The sequence below is a fragment of the Eptatretus burgeri genome, chromosome 5 (genome assembly GCF_056783735.1).
Source record: "Eptatretus burgeri isolate ZD-2024b chromosome 5, Ebu_testis_v1, whole genome shotgun sequence".
Lineage (NCBI taxonomy): Eukaryota > Metazoa > Chordata > Myxini > Myxiniformes > Myxinidae > Eptatretus > Eptatretus burgeri.
This window is the reverse complement of record NC_140965.1, coordinates 65228611-65244744: the sequence shown is the minus strand read 5'-3', so window position 1 is coordinate 65244744 and position 16134 is coordinate 65228611. Positions and strand designations below refer to the sequence as shown.

The 16134-nt window shown below is 43.5% G+C and overlaps 3 long non-coding RNA genes across 3 annotated transcripts in view; 1 reads left to right on the top strand and 2 right to left on the bottom strand.

The window, feature by feature from the left end:
- Positions 1-87: 87 nt before the first annotated feature.
- On the bottom strand, positions 88-1677 carry LOC147026578 (uncharacterized). The gene is made up of 3 exons (XR_015058406.1): positions 1079-1677; positions 581-638; positions 88-356 (listed from the first exon to the last, which is right to left on the bottom strand). It is a non-coding gene; the product is annotated as an uncharacterized LOC147026578 (long non-coding RNA).
- Positions 1678-2715: 1038 nt separating this feature from the next.
- LOC147026576 (uncharacterized) overlaps positions 2716-16134 on the top strand; it is a 115975-nt gene continuing 102556 nt past the window's right edge. Inside the window, exon 1 of the long non-coding RNA XR_015058405.1 lies at positions 2716-2802. This is a non-coding gene — a long non-coding RNA (uncharacterized LOC147026576). The remainder of the gene's footprint in view (positions 2803-16134) is intronic.
- On the bottom strand, positions 11036-16083 carry LOC147026577 (uncharacterized). Its single transcript, XR_015058404.1, has 3 exons — positions 12211-16083; positions 11929-12030; positions 11036-11646 (listed from the first exon to the last, which is right to left on the bottom strand). It is a non-coding gene; the product is annotated as an uncharacterized LOC147026577 (long non-coding RNA).

Below are 16134 nucleotides of genomic sequence, written 5' to 3'. Positions count from 1 at the left end.
GCCCCACCGAAGCCCCCGCCCACACAAGCCCCTCCCACACAAGCCCCACCCCCTCATCCCCCTGTGCGCCCCACCTTTGACCCACCACCTCCCTCATCCCACCCCCCACCCTTCCCCACACACACACATGGGGAGGGGAGGGATGGGATGAGGGGGTGATGGGTCATTGGGGGGGCGCACCTACCCTCCCTTCATGTTTTGATCCTCTTCTTGTAATTCAGAATCAAGTAATTGTATACAAAACAAATATAATTTATTAATATTGAAAATATTAAATATTCATTTGCGAGAATGTATAATCTTTCCCAGCAATCTTCTCCAGATGTCTTGTGATTTCGAAACTCAGACACCATATTCTGTTTTGAAACAAAAAGTGGATAATAATTACATGGTAATATGAGTAAGCCTCGTTGACCACTGAATTAACACACCAGGAGGCCGACTCAGCCTGTCATCCTTTCAAGGTCAATAAAATTAATTCCAGTGTACTGACAAAACCGCGTTCAAACTAATAATGCAACCAACATTAGACGACATTCTAAAGAGAGAGTGATATTAATAATAATTCAGAAATATTTACCTCCAGAAAATCATGTGTTGTACAAGATTGCTTCAACAGCTGATGTTGTGCGATAGTGCTGAAAAAAAAAAAAAAAAAAGTCAAGGGTATAGATGAAGAGACAGACAGACAGGGAAAGCAACACACACACACACACACACACACACACACACACACACACACACACACACACACACACACACACACACACGCACACACGCACACACGCACACACGCACACACGCTCACACACACATAGACACACACACACACACACACACACACACACACACACACACACACACGCACACACGCACACACGCACACACGCACACACACACACACACACACACACACACAGACACACATAGACACACGTGTCTCACCATTGGTTTAATTCATTCGAGATCAGAGACCAGTCATTATAAATCATTGATCTCTTCAATAAGAGCAGAGAGAGGTAGGTAGGAAGACAGACAGAGAGAGACACACACACACACACACACACACGTGTCTCACCATTGGTTTAATTCCTTCGAGATGATAGGACGTGATAAGACTTCGTGCCACTCATTGAAAATGTCTTTCAATTCTCTTCTAAAATCATTGATCTCTTCAATAAGAGTATTAATTTCATGAACCACGTCGTGATACGTAAACTCAATTTCTTCCAATGCCCTGTCAGGGAAAAAAAAATATATATATATATATCAGAATTATCATGATTTAATTAATAATCATTTGCTTCATCGTTCAAAGAGAAAACCAAACAAACTTACCAACTCTGTAGTAAGCTTTTGCCTTCATCGGAAGAGAGATCATCCATGTCTCAGTTGTAAAAATGAAAATCCTGTCTGGCAGAAACTTTGTCTGGTGAATCACTTATAAGGCTACAATGAGGAAATTCCCTAAACATTGGGTGCGGCCACAGGAAATGACAGCTTGGAAAATAACTAGGCGGTTGTATGAATCATTTACAAAACATACTTAAAATGGTTTTGATTCAAATGTTTTCAGTTCGTGTTCTGAGATAAAATATAAACACGAGACCTTGTCTCACAGAATAGTTCCTATTTTTTCACAGCATGACTGTCTAAAACCACACAGCACGACCGTGTCAAAAACACTTCCTCATTTTCACGGCATGAACTGAAAACATTTGAAACAAAACTTTTTATGGCGTGGTTTATACACAAAAATGATTTGCAACTCGGGCGGTGGTCAGATGAGATCATAAAGAGAAGTTTATCATTTCGTAATGGCACAAAAGGGGTATCAAAGATTCAAATGTTTTGTTTGTCAATATTTTAGATGGGGATTATTGTGCAAAGAAAATTAAACTATTGAAGGAATTTGAGAATGAACAAATCTTTATAGGTTCAATGAGTGAGCTGATCAACCTCCAGGTTAAAGGGGAGACAAATAAATATACCTTGGGATAGCCTGGTTATATATATACAAAGCCTGGTGTTGGCTTAGTGGTTAGGGTGGCGGCTTGGGATCCCAGTGTCCCGAGTTCGAATCCCGCTCAGCTGCTGAATTAACACCAGGGGGTTGACTCAGCCTGTCATCCTTCCGAGGTCGGCGAAATGAGTACCAGTATACTGGTCCCGGTGTATGCCCCGGTTAGAATAGGTGTACCATATCCCTGTGTTGTAAGAGGCGTCCAGGAAGGGCATCCGACCATAAAACATTGCCTCACAAAAAGCCAAACCCCTGCACAGCAGGGAAAAACGGATAAAAAGGGGGTTTATTTTTAGGGGAAAAAAAAGGGAATCGCTGAAAATCCCCCATTCATTTACATGGGGAAAAGTGAGCTAGAACCAGTATATTCACCCTACTCGCATAGTCTTGTCATCATCCCGGATTGTATATTCCACTATGGCAGTAAGAGTATGCAGCACGTACATACAGTATCACATACAAAAAAGGCACTATTTTAATTTTCTATTGAATTCCAAAAAATAAATATATTTACCTTCTCCAAGTCTTAAACTAGCTGGTCATTAATTGTTCATTCAATTTCCTGGATTAAACTTTGTTGCTTTTGATTTGGTTATTAAAAACGTATTGATTGCAGCCAAGTTTAATCTCCAATTGGAATTCACCATCACACCCCTCATCCACCCCTCCTCGTCCCCACCTTGCTTCCTCCATCAGAATTTCCACTCCTCTGAACAGGCGAGTATCTATCTTTTGGGAATTTTCATCTTTCACCTGCAGCATCAGCACATCCCAAAAAGGTCAGCTACTACTATATACTTCGAGCACGCACACATCCGCATGCAGATTCCCCATTATTGGCAAGAGCGTTAATCAAAGTCCATCTTCAATGAGAAAGAAAAAATAAATCGCAGTGTGTTGCTCAATCTCGCAGGAAACATGTCACAATGGAGTGTTTGGGTTGTGGGGGTTTGGTGCGGGGGGGGGGGTTACGGCAGTGGGCAACTACAATTAAAAAAAAAAATAATTAAAAACACGTCTGTAAAAATTTTGTATTTCACGCAAGGTTGTTTTATGTTGTTTCAAAATGGATATTCAACGTCTTTATATGAGGTCATCCATCGTGTATACATCCAAATGTGCAGATCCTATCATAGAACTACAGGTGTCAGACATAAGTTATCAGCAGAAAATTTGGAGAGGAAAGTGGGGACAGGTAAGTGTTGAGAAATACTCGATTTTCTTGTTTAGTAATGGCCATCAAACAATGATAAATATTTCTTATGATGTCATTGTACAATGCATTCGCAAATGCATCCACATGACATCATGCAAGGGCACAGTCCTCGCTTTCGATTCATTTGTCAAGGGAGTAAGAGGTATTAAGAGGGGGCGGTGGAGCGTATGTTGATCATGTTGGGACATCAGACCCCATGTCTCAAGGTTCAGTCGTCCTCGGAGGCAACACATTCAAAGCCCTCACGCTGACATCCCTTACATTGGTTTGCTCTGTGCATCGACGTTGTGTTTCCAAAGTGGGATCAATGCACAGAGTTAATCTCGAACGTGCTAAAGTGTGAACATAATACTTGTGTTAACCTTTCAGTGACCAACCAACATCCGTCTGGCCGTGCGTTACAGCAGCCTTTAATACATGTAAGCAATCACGGCCGGATCGAAGGTGAATAAATACATTTGCCACGCAATTCGCTTGCTTTCAGTGTAAGCCAGAAGTGTACCTACTCATTGTGCCCCCTGGAGCCAGGTCCTTTAATGGTTAACTGTCTTGTGGTCAGTTTCAAGCTGAACAGGTAATTAACTAAAAAAGACTGATAGAGAAACTTTCAGGCTCCGCTGGGTAGAGTTTCATTACATGTCACAATATGTTTTTGACCATTTATTCATGACGATCCCAAAGCGGCTTTAAAGTACCGGTAAAACATGTAGGTCAATGTTCACGGGAAGGTGAAAACAGGATAAACGAGACGGCATGTAGTTTTGAGCCTATTTACGCAGAGATACATGTTAGAATGGTCTGATTTGGGTTTTGCCTGTTTGGTTGTGAAGTGTTTGGGGGCATCTAATCGTTTATTCTGCTTCAATTCCAGGTCCCAGGTTCAAATCCCACAGATGACTTTGTCCATTGTCAACTAATATCCTGTGTTGCATATAAAATGTGCAATGATGGAGAAGGGTAATTGGATTTTAAGTGAACACATTGTGTCCCAAATTTTAGTATGGAAGTGTGCACATCCCCCCCCCCCAATCAGGATACTCCACCGGTGAGCCTTGTGGTGCCACCCACCTCATCTATTTGTCACCGTGTGTGTGTGTTGCTTTCCTCGGGAGCTCGGATAGTTGGAGGGATTAATGGACCCGAGAGGGGTAGATTAGATAGCAGGGCTTCGAGATAGAGTTAAGAGTGACTAAAGGGGGTAAGGATAGTTAGATGGATTAACGGTGTACTTAGGATAAGGTTAGGGCCGAAGTTGGCCGCCTGATCTGCTGCCCCCACACGCAGTATGACCACTCATTGGCTTTTTTCACTTGGCTATTTGTTGATCTTGATCTTGGCTATTCGTTGTTCACCTTGGTGTCTTGGTTTTCTATAGGTTTTCTTGGCATATAGATTTGCCATTATCATGGCTTTTCCAAAACCTTGTGAATTTGTAGCTTTTTCATTGGCTCACCTTGGCATTTATGAAAATGAGGAGTGGTCACACTGCCCACACCTTCCTGCCCCCACGACAGTAGGACGATCATGAGGCTGGCAAGCATCATCTGCCGGCCTGGTTTGCCTGACCTTGTTTGCCTTTGCTTTGCCTGTTGCCTCACCTGTCACTTTGTCATGGTCGCAGACAGGTGGTTCCATGTTGCTGGTCGTCATGTTGTTGCTCCAAGCCCCAATATGTTGGTCCAAGCACCGGTTGAAGCACGAATCTCATAAAAGCCCGGAGAGGATCGAATATGAAAGCTCTGCGAGGGTCTAAGACCAAGGTATCTTGGTGGGCGCCTGCTGCCGGAAAGAGTCGAGGAGTGGCCATTTCACATTGTATTTTTTGTTGTTCCTTTTTCCTTGAGCTACATGTTCTGGACCAGGAGTAGAGTGTAAATAATGGAGAGTTTATTGCTGTAGCATGTTTTCATATCAAATTTATGTCAGTATTTCGAAAAACAATATAACTATTCAACGTTCTTTTTGGAATATGCATTTTCAGACACCGAATATACACACGTTACATGGGATGAGATTGGGACGGTTGGGATATACACTTTGAAAAGGGAAGAGGTGCATCCAACCAAAAAGTTACTGGATCTACTCTGCTAATCTGACTATAACGGCACTCGGTAGAGCACAATACTCCGTCAGCCCGAACAGTTTACATTTTGTATCCCACTTATAGGCTGGATCTGCATCTGGACTTTAACCAAAATCTAATTGGCTTGTTCTTGGCATCTACCCAAGTTATCCACCAAGTTGTCTCGTAACCCGTTCACAATGTTTTGCATTGTCGTGCTATATATCATTTTTGACCCTATTTCTCAATGGTGAAGAATCCCTTTAAAAATTCTAGTATCCGGATCCGACCCATCAAACACCAGACCACGCATCACATTGACACCATAAGATTACCGGTCCTTAAACCAAGTGACTATTCCAGACCGTTACCCCCATTCCACACATTCAGGATTTTCCCGCTACACTCCATGGTGATAAAATATTCTCCAAGGTCGACCTCATTCATGCATACCATCAGATTCCTGTGGATCCAGATAACATCCCGAAGACAGCAGTCACCACGCTCTTCGGCTTGTTAAAATTCCTTCTGATGCTGTTCGGCTTACGCAATTCCGCACAAAACCTTCAACGTTTTATCGTTCAAGTGTTCTGGGGATTACACTTCTGCTACGTGTATGTACGTAGATGATATTCTAATCACCAGCACCGTTGATGATATTCTAATCACCAGCACAAATGCAGAAAAAACAACAGGAACACCTCCGTCTTCTCTTCACCGGTTTGCAGGAATCCGACAGCATCATCAATCCCACAAAGTGCATATTCGGTGTACCAGAGTTGAATTTCCTTGACCACTGTGTTAATGGCTCAAGTATCCATCCGTTTGAGGAGAAGGTGCAGATAATTATTCAGGATTTCCCATTACAATCATCTCAACGCAACCTGCAAGAAGAGATTTTGGGCCGTGTCAACTTTTACCATTGACTTATTACAAACACAGCCACAACACTGCAGCCGCTGAACGAGTTACTCACAACTGGTAAGCACCCTGAAGTGTTCTGATGGTCGGAGACAACCTTGTCAGCGACGAACTGGCCAACGTCTCACTCCTGATTCATCCAAGACCAGAGGCACTAACAAGACTGATGGTAGATGCCTCTGAGGTTACGGTGGAGTGCGGTCCTTCACCAGTTCATCGCTCGTGACTGGTGTCCACTAGCCTTCACCTCTAAAATTCTGAAACAAACAGAGCACAATGACAGTGCCTTTGATTTGGAATTACTCGCTGTATACCTCGCCATCAAGCACTTCCACCACTTCTTAAAGGCCGGACAATTCCCTGTCCTGACTGACCACAAACCTTTAACTTTTGCTCTATCCTTCCATTCAGACTCTCACACTCCTCGCACACTTCGCCAACTCAGTTGTATCTTGGAATTAACCACCGACATCTGGCAAATCAAAGGTTGGCGCTCTCTCATGCATCGAGGTATTCGTGTTATCTTCTACCAAAACACGTGCCATTTATTTTATTGCACTTTCAGCAGTGCAACAGGAGGACACAGAGTGCCAATATCTACAGTCTGCCACCGTTTCACTTACATTTTGTGAGGTACCGCTCCAGGGACAAACACTATCCTTGTTTTTGACACATTGATGGGACAGTCACACCCTTTCACTCCTGTGGCATTCCATCATACAGTCTTCAACACATTTCACCCACTCGTGCACCCAATTATTCGAGCAACCCAGAGACTCATCACCACATGCTACATCTGGCCACTTATAAATATGGATGTGAGCCATTGGGCCAAGCAGCATCTTCAAAGTCAACGCTACAAGATCCAACGTTGCACCGTCACACCACTTGGTAGCTTTTCAACACCAGATCGGCATTTTGACAAGGTCCACATGGATCTTGTTGCTCCACAACCACCTTCAAATGGACACCGTTATTTACTGGCTTGTGTTGAACATTGGTTGTAGGCTGCACCGAAGGCTGACATCACCGCACTTACCATCGCCAGGGCCTTTGTCCACACTTGGATCACACATGTTGACATTCCATCAACCCTCACTATAGATTGTCATAGCCAGTTTGAATTGGCTCTATTTCACAAGCTGGCAACTCCTGGGTACTGACCATGTGTGAATCACCACTTACCATCCAGAAGCGAATAGTATGGTGGAGTGTTTCCACTGCCAACTCAAGGTTTCTCTGAAAGCACATGACAACTCCACACATTGGATGGACATCAAAGCTATGGTCCCACTTGGTACACGAACAGCTCTAAAAGACAACATGGGATTGTCCACTGCAGAACTAGTGTACAGAGCATCACTTCGTCTCCTGGGAGAATTCTTTTCAGGGTCCGATGACACCTTGCCCGACACCGCCAACTATTCCAGCCAACTTTGTTCGGACATGCAGGGCCTCCTGGCGACACCGACACATACACCTTTGACATGTTTTTATCCCCCAGGAATTTTCTATGTACACACACGTTTTTGTATTACATGACGCTGTCCAAAAACCCTTGCAGCAACCTTATGCTGGACCTTACAAAGTCCTACAATGCTCCGATAAGACCTTCATACTTGATAATAATGGTGGTTGTGATGCAGTTCCATAGATCACTTGAAACCAGCTTTTCTTAACGCAGCACCAGAGCCCACACTCCCACTGACCAATGGGTCAACATCTGTTAGAATAGCACCCTTAGTACTGTATACGACTCACTCTGGGCATCATGTACACATCCCAGCACAATATTTATATGGAGTACATTTTGCTGGCTGACCATTTCTCTTTGCTCTGGCTTTTATTTTTACATGGACATTCAACAACTCTTATTCTACAGTTTACACCATTATGTATTTTGTTTGTACCTTCTGTTCGACTAATGCACGAGGAGGGGGAGTTCCAGCTGAGGTTTTGGTGTTTGGTGGCAGGATTTGCACTGCGACAACCGTAAACCCTTAGTTTCGCAAAACATTCCAAAAGCATGAAAATAATCTTCTATTCTTGGGGGATTTCAATGCATCGACTGGAACTGACAGTGATGGTTATGAGATATGTGTTGGTCCCCATTGGCTTGGAACTGTGAACCAGAATGGCACTAAGTTCCTTGACTTTGCAAGAAGTCATGGACTCCAGGTGGCTGGTTCATGGTTTCAGCGCCAACAGGCTCATCGCTGGACTTGGTATTCCAACGCTGGTGGTGTGGCAAAGGAGATTGACCATGTGCTCGATGATGATCGCTGGAGGTTGATCCAGAACTGCAGGGTCCACCGGAGTGATCACTTCCTCAAAACTGACCACAGTCTTGTTGTAGCAACTCTGAAGTTTCAGCTGAAATCCAGGAGAATGATACCACCAGAGCCTCGGCTGGAGGTTGGCAAGCTCAAGGATGAGAGGGGAGCTGAGGAGTTTGCTGAGTGAAGGCTGAGTAGAGATTTGGGGGGTCTGGGTGCTTTGGGGATCCTGAAGAGTTGTAGAGTGCCTTCAAGACCACCGTCCTTGATGTTGCTGGTAGATGTATTGGAACTTACCCGAGAGCGAAGAAGAATTTTGTCTCTCAAGGGATACTGGATACCATTGACCAGAGTCACAGGGCTTGGCTGAATGGCAGAGCTCAGCTGTTCAGCGAGCGGAGGCGTAAAACTGTACGTGTATTAAAGGTGGACAAGAAGGCCTATGTGCGAGGAATCTGTGAGGCGGTAGAGCATCAACTGTGATCAAGTGATTCTCATCCTACTTACAGGGGAATTCACGCAATGTGTTCCTCCAACCCCATCCCTCAGTGTACTGCAGTTAGAGCAGAGGGTGATGGGCTCTTGACAGAGGAGTCTGAAATGAAGGGCCGCTGTGCCGGTTACTTTGTGCAGCTGTTCCAGGCTGATCCACCAGCTGTTGAGTTGCATGTCATGGGTGTTATAATCCCTATTGCTGACCCTCCAATCAACTGTGGTCCATCTTCGTTTGTGGAAACACAGGCTGCGGTGAACCGGTTGAAATGGAGTGAAGCTCCTGGGATACGTGGCATCCATGATGAACTTCTCAAGGCTAGTGCAAATGCTGCACTCGTGTTGTTGCATGCAGTTCTGTGCTCTGCCTGGACACAGGCATCATCCCAACTGACTGGAAGAAGGGCCTTGTTGTCCCTCTCTGGAAAGGAAAGGGTGATCACCAAGACTGCAACAACTACCGAGGAGTGACGCTGCTCTCAGTGCCAGGCAAGGTCTTTGCACAGATAATTATTGAGAGGGTTCACCACCATCTGCTTGAGCACCAGCATCCAGAGCAGTCAGCCTTTACACTAAAGAGGTCAACGATTGACCATATCTTTGCTCTTCGGGTCCTCACCGAACGCAGATGAGAGTTTCGGCAGGGGCTGCTTGCAGCCTATGTTGATCTTTGTAAAGCATTTGATTCAGTGAATCTGGATGCATTCTGGAGGATTTTTGGTCTTCGTGGGTTGCCACCAAAACTGATCAATCTGATGTCTGAACTGTACTCTGACACTGAGAGTGCTGTGAGATGTGATGATACCATCTCTGACTTATTTCCGGTTGTTACTGGAGTTTGTCAGGGGTGTGTGCTGGCCCCCACACTTTTCAGCACTTGTATGGACTGGATTCTCGGGAGGATATCGGAGAGATCAAGCTGCGGTGCATCATTTGGGAATGTCAAGATCTCTGACCTTGATTTCACAGATGATGCAGTCATCTTTTCGGAGACTCCAGATATCCTTTTGGGGGCCCTTGGTGTGCTGAATGAGGAGTCGGAGCGACTGGGATTACGTGATTCCTGGGTCAAAACTAAGATCCGGGCTTTCAATGACATCTTGGATGTTGCTATCCTGTCTGTACCTGTTTGTGGCGAGGATGTTGAGGTCACGGAGAGATTCACTTACCTTGGCAGTGATATTCATGTCTCTGCTGGCTGTGAGCCAGATGTCAACAGACATCTGGGTCGGGCCTGGGGAGTCATGGATTCACTGGATTATGGGGTGTGGCACTGCCGGTACCTGTGCCAGAGGACGAAAGTCCAAGTCTTCAGGTCCTTGGTGCTTCCAGTCTTGCTCTATGGATGTGAGACTTGGACTCTGACCAGGGATCAGAGATGGAGACTTGATTCCTTTGTTTCCAGGTCTCTTCGGAGAATCCTCGGCTATCACTGGTCAGACTTTGTGTCCAACGAGCGGTTGCTGAGAGAGACTGAAATGAGATTTGTTACCTGCATTGTCCGTGAGCGTGAGCTGTGGCTGGATGGACGTGTGACTCGTATTCCTGATGCTGATCCTGCTCATCAGATTTTCTCAGTGAGGGAGCCTCGTGAGTGGAGGAGGCCAATGGGCCGACCATTTGCCTCATGGTTGCAGCAGGTTGATCAGCATCTCAAGGAGATGGGGATGGGCCAGGCATCTGCCAGGGAGATGGCCAGATGGAGGCCCTTGGAGTACCGGCAGAAAGTGGACGCAGCAATGCGCTGCTCCCATACCTGACCTGACCTGGGAGAGTAGTGTGGAAGCATAATATTGCCTTTGGTTTTATGATATTGTCGTGTTCAGACCAATTAACTCCAGCCTGGATGGATAGCCAAACAGTTTTAACTTGGAGGTGAACAGCGGAGATTCTTGATGATTATAACGCACTCTGGAAGAAAGCAACTAGGCACTTTACCAGAATGGAAACACGCAGGTTTATCCTCGAACCCACAATGAACAAACAAACACAAGGAAATTCAACAATAATAATTTAATAAACACAAATCAAGGATGATAATTAAAATAAATCAAGTTTAATGTAATGAAAGAGGAGGTAAATTAAATCCTAATTTGAGATGTCTCCACTCAGTCACAAAAACAGACAAAGGGGAACATAAAAATAAAAGAAAATCCCCCCCCCCCCCCTTTATGCGAGCACTCAGCTTCGTGTCCAGAGATGTCCTTTTGGAGCCTGGTGTCGTCGAACTGCGAAGATACCGCAAGTGAAAACACCCCGAAATGGCGCCAAGTTGCTCTTCGCGGTTACGTATGTGAGGTCATAGCATGCAGTGGTCTTCAATGCCAGGAGCGCACAAACCACGCACAGTTTCCTCTCATGATCAAGACCGCCACACCGCTCCCTCCAAGTCCCAGGTCCAAGAGCAAATGGAAAGGCTCCAGAGAGACTGTGAGAATCGAGCAGCTTTCTCGTGCTTTATGCCGAGAAGAGACCAGAGGCTGATGCTTTGCTTCCAGCCAACGATCTCATCCCAAGAGCCTCTTCTCTCTGACGTCACCCAACCCCATCATAAGCCTCGGGGGGCGTGACCTCCCAGTAACGATTCCTGAGAGGCGAGGCCGAGCCCGCTAGTCATTGCAGTTGTTGTTGTGAAAAGTGGTTCTTTATGGCCGGCCTTGTAAATGCAAAAACGTAGGAAAAGGTCACAGGGGGCAATCACATACTGGGAGAACTAACCTTAGACCCTACCTAGTTAACACAACACTACCCCCCGTGTGGTGACACATAACAACTTAAGCTCACAGTTTCCCCTACTTAAATTATATGGAGATGTCTCTTCGTCCATGGACTATGCTATACTATACAATCCTATCTTTAGTCTGGGATTCCTCCATCTACCCCCACAACCGTAACAATATGTACATGAAATGCCAGTCTAGGCCTGGTATTGGCTTACCGGTGAAGGTGGCTGGCTTAAGATCCTCGGGTCTTGAGTTCAAGCCCCTGTTATTTTCATTCATAATTGACACCAGATGGTTTGACTCAGCCTGTCCTCCTTCTGAGGTCAGCAAAATGAGTACAAGCTTGCTGGTAACAGGGGCATTACATCATCGGCACAGCTGTGCCCCCAGAACATAATGCAGTGAAGCAGGCACAAGCTGCCCATAAATAAATTAAAATGCCAATCCACATGTTAGCCATCCTTTAACAAGAGAAAACACAACCATGAATTACCTACCTTGAGGTTCTTCAGGATCAACATCCTGTTGCCAACAGAACACCAGAATCTTCAAGACCAGCCACATCAACATCGTTGCAAGAAAAGAAGAACAATAATGAGATGAGTGAGTGGCTCATTTGCTGCTTCCTCGAGACTTCTATGAATTGCAAAGCTGTATTGAAAAAACAAACAAACATCCTGCTTCATGAGATGGAGGAAACAGAAAGAGTACTCAATGAGATCGACTTCATTCCAGGATGTTTGCTTAATTGACCATCCGGTATCTTAAAATACCTAATTTTAAATCTCATTCGCATTTCGTATCTGGAGTACAAACAACATACTAATGTGCTGGACTAACTCAATGGCATATTCCAACAGCACCACCTAACCACACCACCCATAACATTAAGGACATGAATACTGACATCTGAAGAACGCCACCACCACAAACTTCCAAATTCACACAAAGTCGAGAAAAGAACTGAGGTCATTATGAATTGGCTAAAATAATAGAATGCTCTATCTAACATCGATGCAGGTTGAAGTCGAACCACCCCTCAGAGATGACGCAAGACTTGTTGTTGTTGTTGTTGTTGTTGTTGTTGTTGTTGTTGTTGTTGGTGTTGTTGTTGCAGAACGTGTATTATGAAGAGCAAAGAAAAAGGCGACCAATCTCGCACTGCAAACGACAAAAATAGAACAACGGTTTTCAAATTTAATTGGGAACACAGTTGGAACTTCATAGGACATATTATTACATATCTATTACACGTAAATCCCATATTATAACTCGAATCATCTCACCGTTCCTTCCTGCATGAAAGTACACGGTAAGGAACAATTCCATATCAAACTTGGGACCAAACATGATTAAATCATCGATTAACTTGCGGTTAATTCCGTTAATATCACTTCAGCTATGTCTCAGTTATATCGTGACTAGCAGTACTAGCCACCATGCTTATAGCATGTAGCTATCGGACCCACCCTCACCTGTCCAGGTATACAATGACTACACATAGACATACACTAATGATAACATTGGTTTCTGAGATCGAGAATAACCAGAAATATAAGAAGGTCCTCAACAACAATTTACAGGGAAATAGTTTCTTCCTTTATTACAAACAAGTACTATTACAAAGTATCAGCAATTTACCACTTGTATGTGGCCTGGACAGGACCACCTCAACCTCTGGGACACATCATCACCTGCTCGATCTGGTGTTCCATTACTGACTAAATAATTTATATCTAATCAGGAAACGATATCCCCTTTACGTCATCATTTGAGAATGCAATTCATTAATAACTTTTGTCACCTTATTACGGAAACATGACAGTCAACCCGTTTAGTGCATATCTGTCTTGACTACACCCGGAGCAGTAGAAAATAATGACACCATTACACTCCAATAATGCACTCCATACTAATTAGTACATACTCGTAATTAATGCCAGACTAATACAGTTTGTCTTTCAGAAGTTCTTCTATTCTATCATCACATCACGAAAGTAGCTACATTTGCTCCAATATGGAATGCTGTAAAACACAGCAAGGCCCAAAAACATCAAGCTAATTCCTATTGTACATTAACATCATGCTAACTGTTAATATACATGTCAGGAAGTAAAGAAACAATCAATCCCTTAACAAACTTCAGTCGGTTAGCTATTATGGATGACAAAGGATTTCTCAGCCATTGAGATGTGAATTCTCCATGGCCACATGCAGCCTCATGGGTCAACAACTTCTTGACGTAATATCCGGTTGGTTAACTCTTACAACTGCATTGATACAAGAGTGGTCTCCCTTGAAACAGGATTTCTGACCCGGTCACACAGGTGAATAATCATCCCTTGTTCTGTAGCGATTTAAAGAAAGAAACGCATCACCTTCTTTGGACAACTCGGTAAGTGCAGCCAATTGCTGTCTATACAAAGCAATGACATTCACGCCCAATTGGTTGGACAAAGAAAAATCTCACTCGGGTCTGAAGGAAGCTGTTCAGTTTGGCATTTTTAACATGAAATAGGCAAAGCCTAGAATCGAACGAAACCCTTTAGAATTACCCTTGAAAACCAATGAGAATTATCCTTCAGAATTGTTACCCTTTCAAACCCTTTATAACCCTTTAGAATTACTCTTTGGAACCACACTTTCGAAACCTTTAGAATTATCCTTTAGAAACATTTAGAATTACCCCTTAAAACCCATCAGAATTACCCTTTAGAATTATTACCCTTTCAAACCCTTTAAAACCCTTTCTGACCCTTTAGAATTACCCTTTAGAATCACCCTTAAGAATTACCATTTAGAACCACACTTTAGAATTACCCTTTGGAATTAACCTTTAGAATTACCCTTAAGAATTACCCTTTAGAACCACACTTTAGAATTACCCTTGAGAACCACAATTTATAACCCTTTAGAACCTTTTAGAATTACCCTTTTGAACCACACTTCATAACCCTTTAGAATTACCCTTGAGAACCACACTTTATAACCCTTCAGAACCCTTCAGTATTACCCTTTAGAACCACACTTTAGAATTACCCTTTAGAACCACACTTCATAACCCTTTAGAACCTTTTAGAATTACCCTTTTGAACCACACTTTATAACCCTTTAGAATTACCCTTGAGAACCACACTTTATAACCCTTCAGAACCCTTTAGTATTACCCTTTAGAACCACACTTTAGCATCACACTTTAGAATCACCCTTTAGAACCACACTTTCGAATTACCCTTTAGAACCACACTTTAGAATTACTCCTTAGAACCACACTTTAGAACCCTTTAGAATTACGCTTTTGAATCACACTTTAGAACCCTTTAGAACCATTTAGAATTACCCTTTAGAACCACACTTTATAACCCTTTAGAATCCTTTAGAATTACCCTTTAGAACCACACTTTATAACCTTTTAGGATCCTTTAGAATTACCCTTTAGAACCACACTTTAGAACCCTTTAGAATTACCCTTTAGAATTACCCTTTGGAACCACACTTTATAAACCTTTAGGACTCTTTAGAATTACCTTTAGAACCACACTTTATAACCCTTTAGAATTACCCTTTAGAACCACACTTTTGAACCCTTTAGAATTACCATTTACACCAATTAGAACCCACTAGAATTACCCTTTACACAAATTAGAACCCACTAGAATTACCTTTTGGAACTCTATATATTACCCAATTAGAACGACCCTTTGGAATCCTTTAGAATTACGGGTGGGCCCGTTGGTCCATCGGACCAAATTTTCATTGGTCTTCAAGGCCTTGTTGCATACATGCCTGCTGTACTGCTCGAGCATTGGTTTGCCTTTCACGAAGCCCACATGTGATTGGGCCAAGGTTGAGATTATCCGTTCATTATTCTTATTGCCAAATGATGCTGCTATGATTATTGCTGTTAATATTATATGTATTAATTAATATATGCTTTGTTACAATGTTATCATTATTTTTGTTATTTATTTTGGAAATAGAATGCCATGCCACAGCGGTGTGCTGCCATATACACCATAACAACATACTACCCTATACACCATAACATGGCGTGCATTTAAAACATGGGAATTCTTCTGGGTTCTTTGTAGTTAATTAGCCGAAACACACACACACACACACACACACACACACACACACACACACACACACACACACACACACACACACACACACACACACACACCATCCATTTCTAGTGGAGTCTTGAAGGTCTCCAGGATTATTGGGGTCATTTGGGTCCTTGGGTACTTTTGGGTGCTCAGGGTCTTTTGGATATTAAGGGGTCTTTGGAGTCTTAAGGGTCTTGGGGGGGGTCTTAAAGGGTCTTCAAAGGTCGAAGGGGTTTTGGTGGACTAAAGGGTTAAAAGGTCCATTTTTCGTAGAAGTATTGTTTTAGAACAGTTCTTCTTCTTCATTTT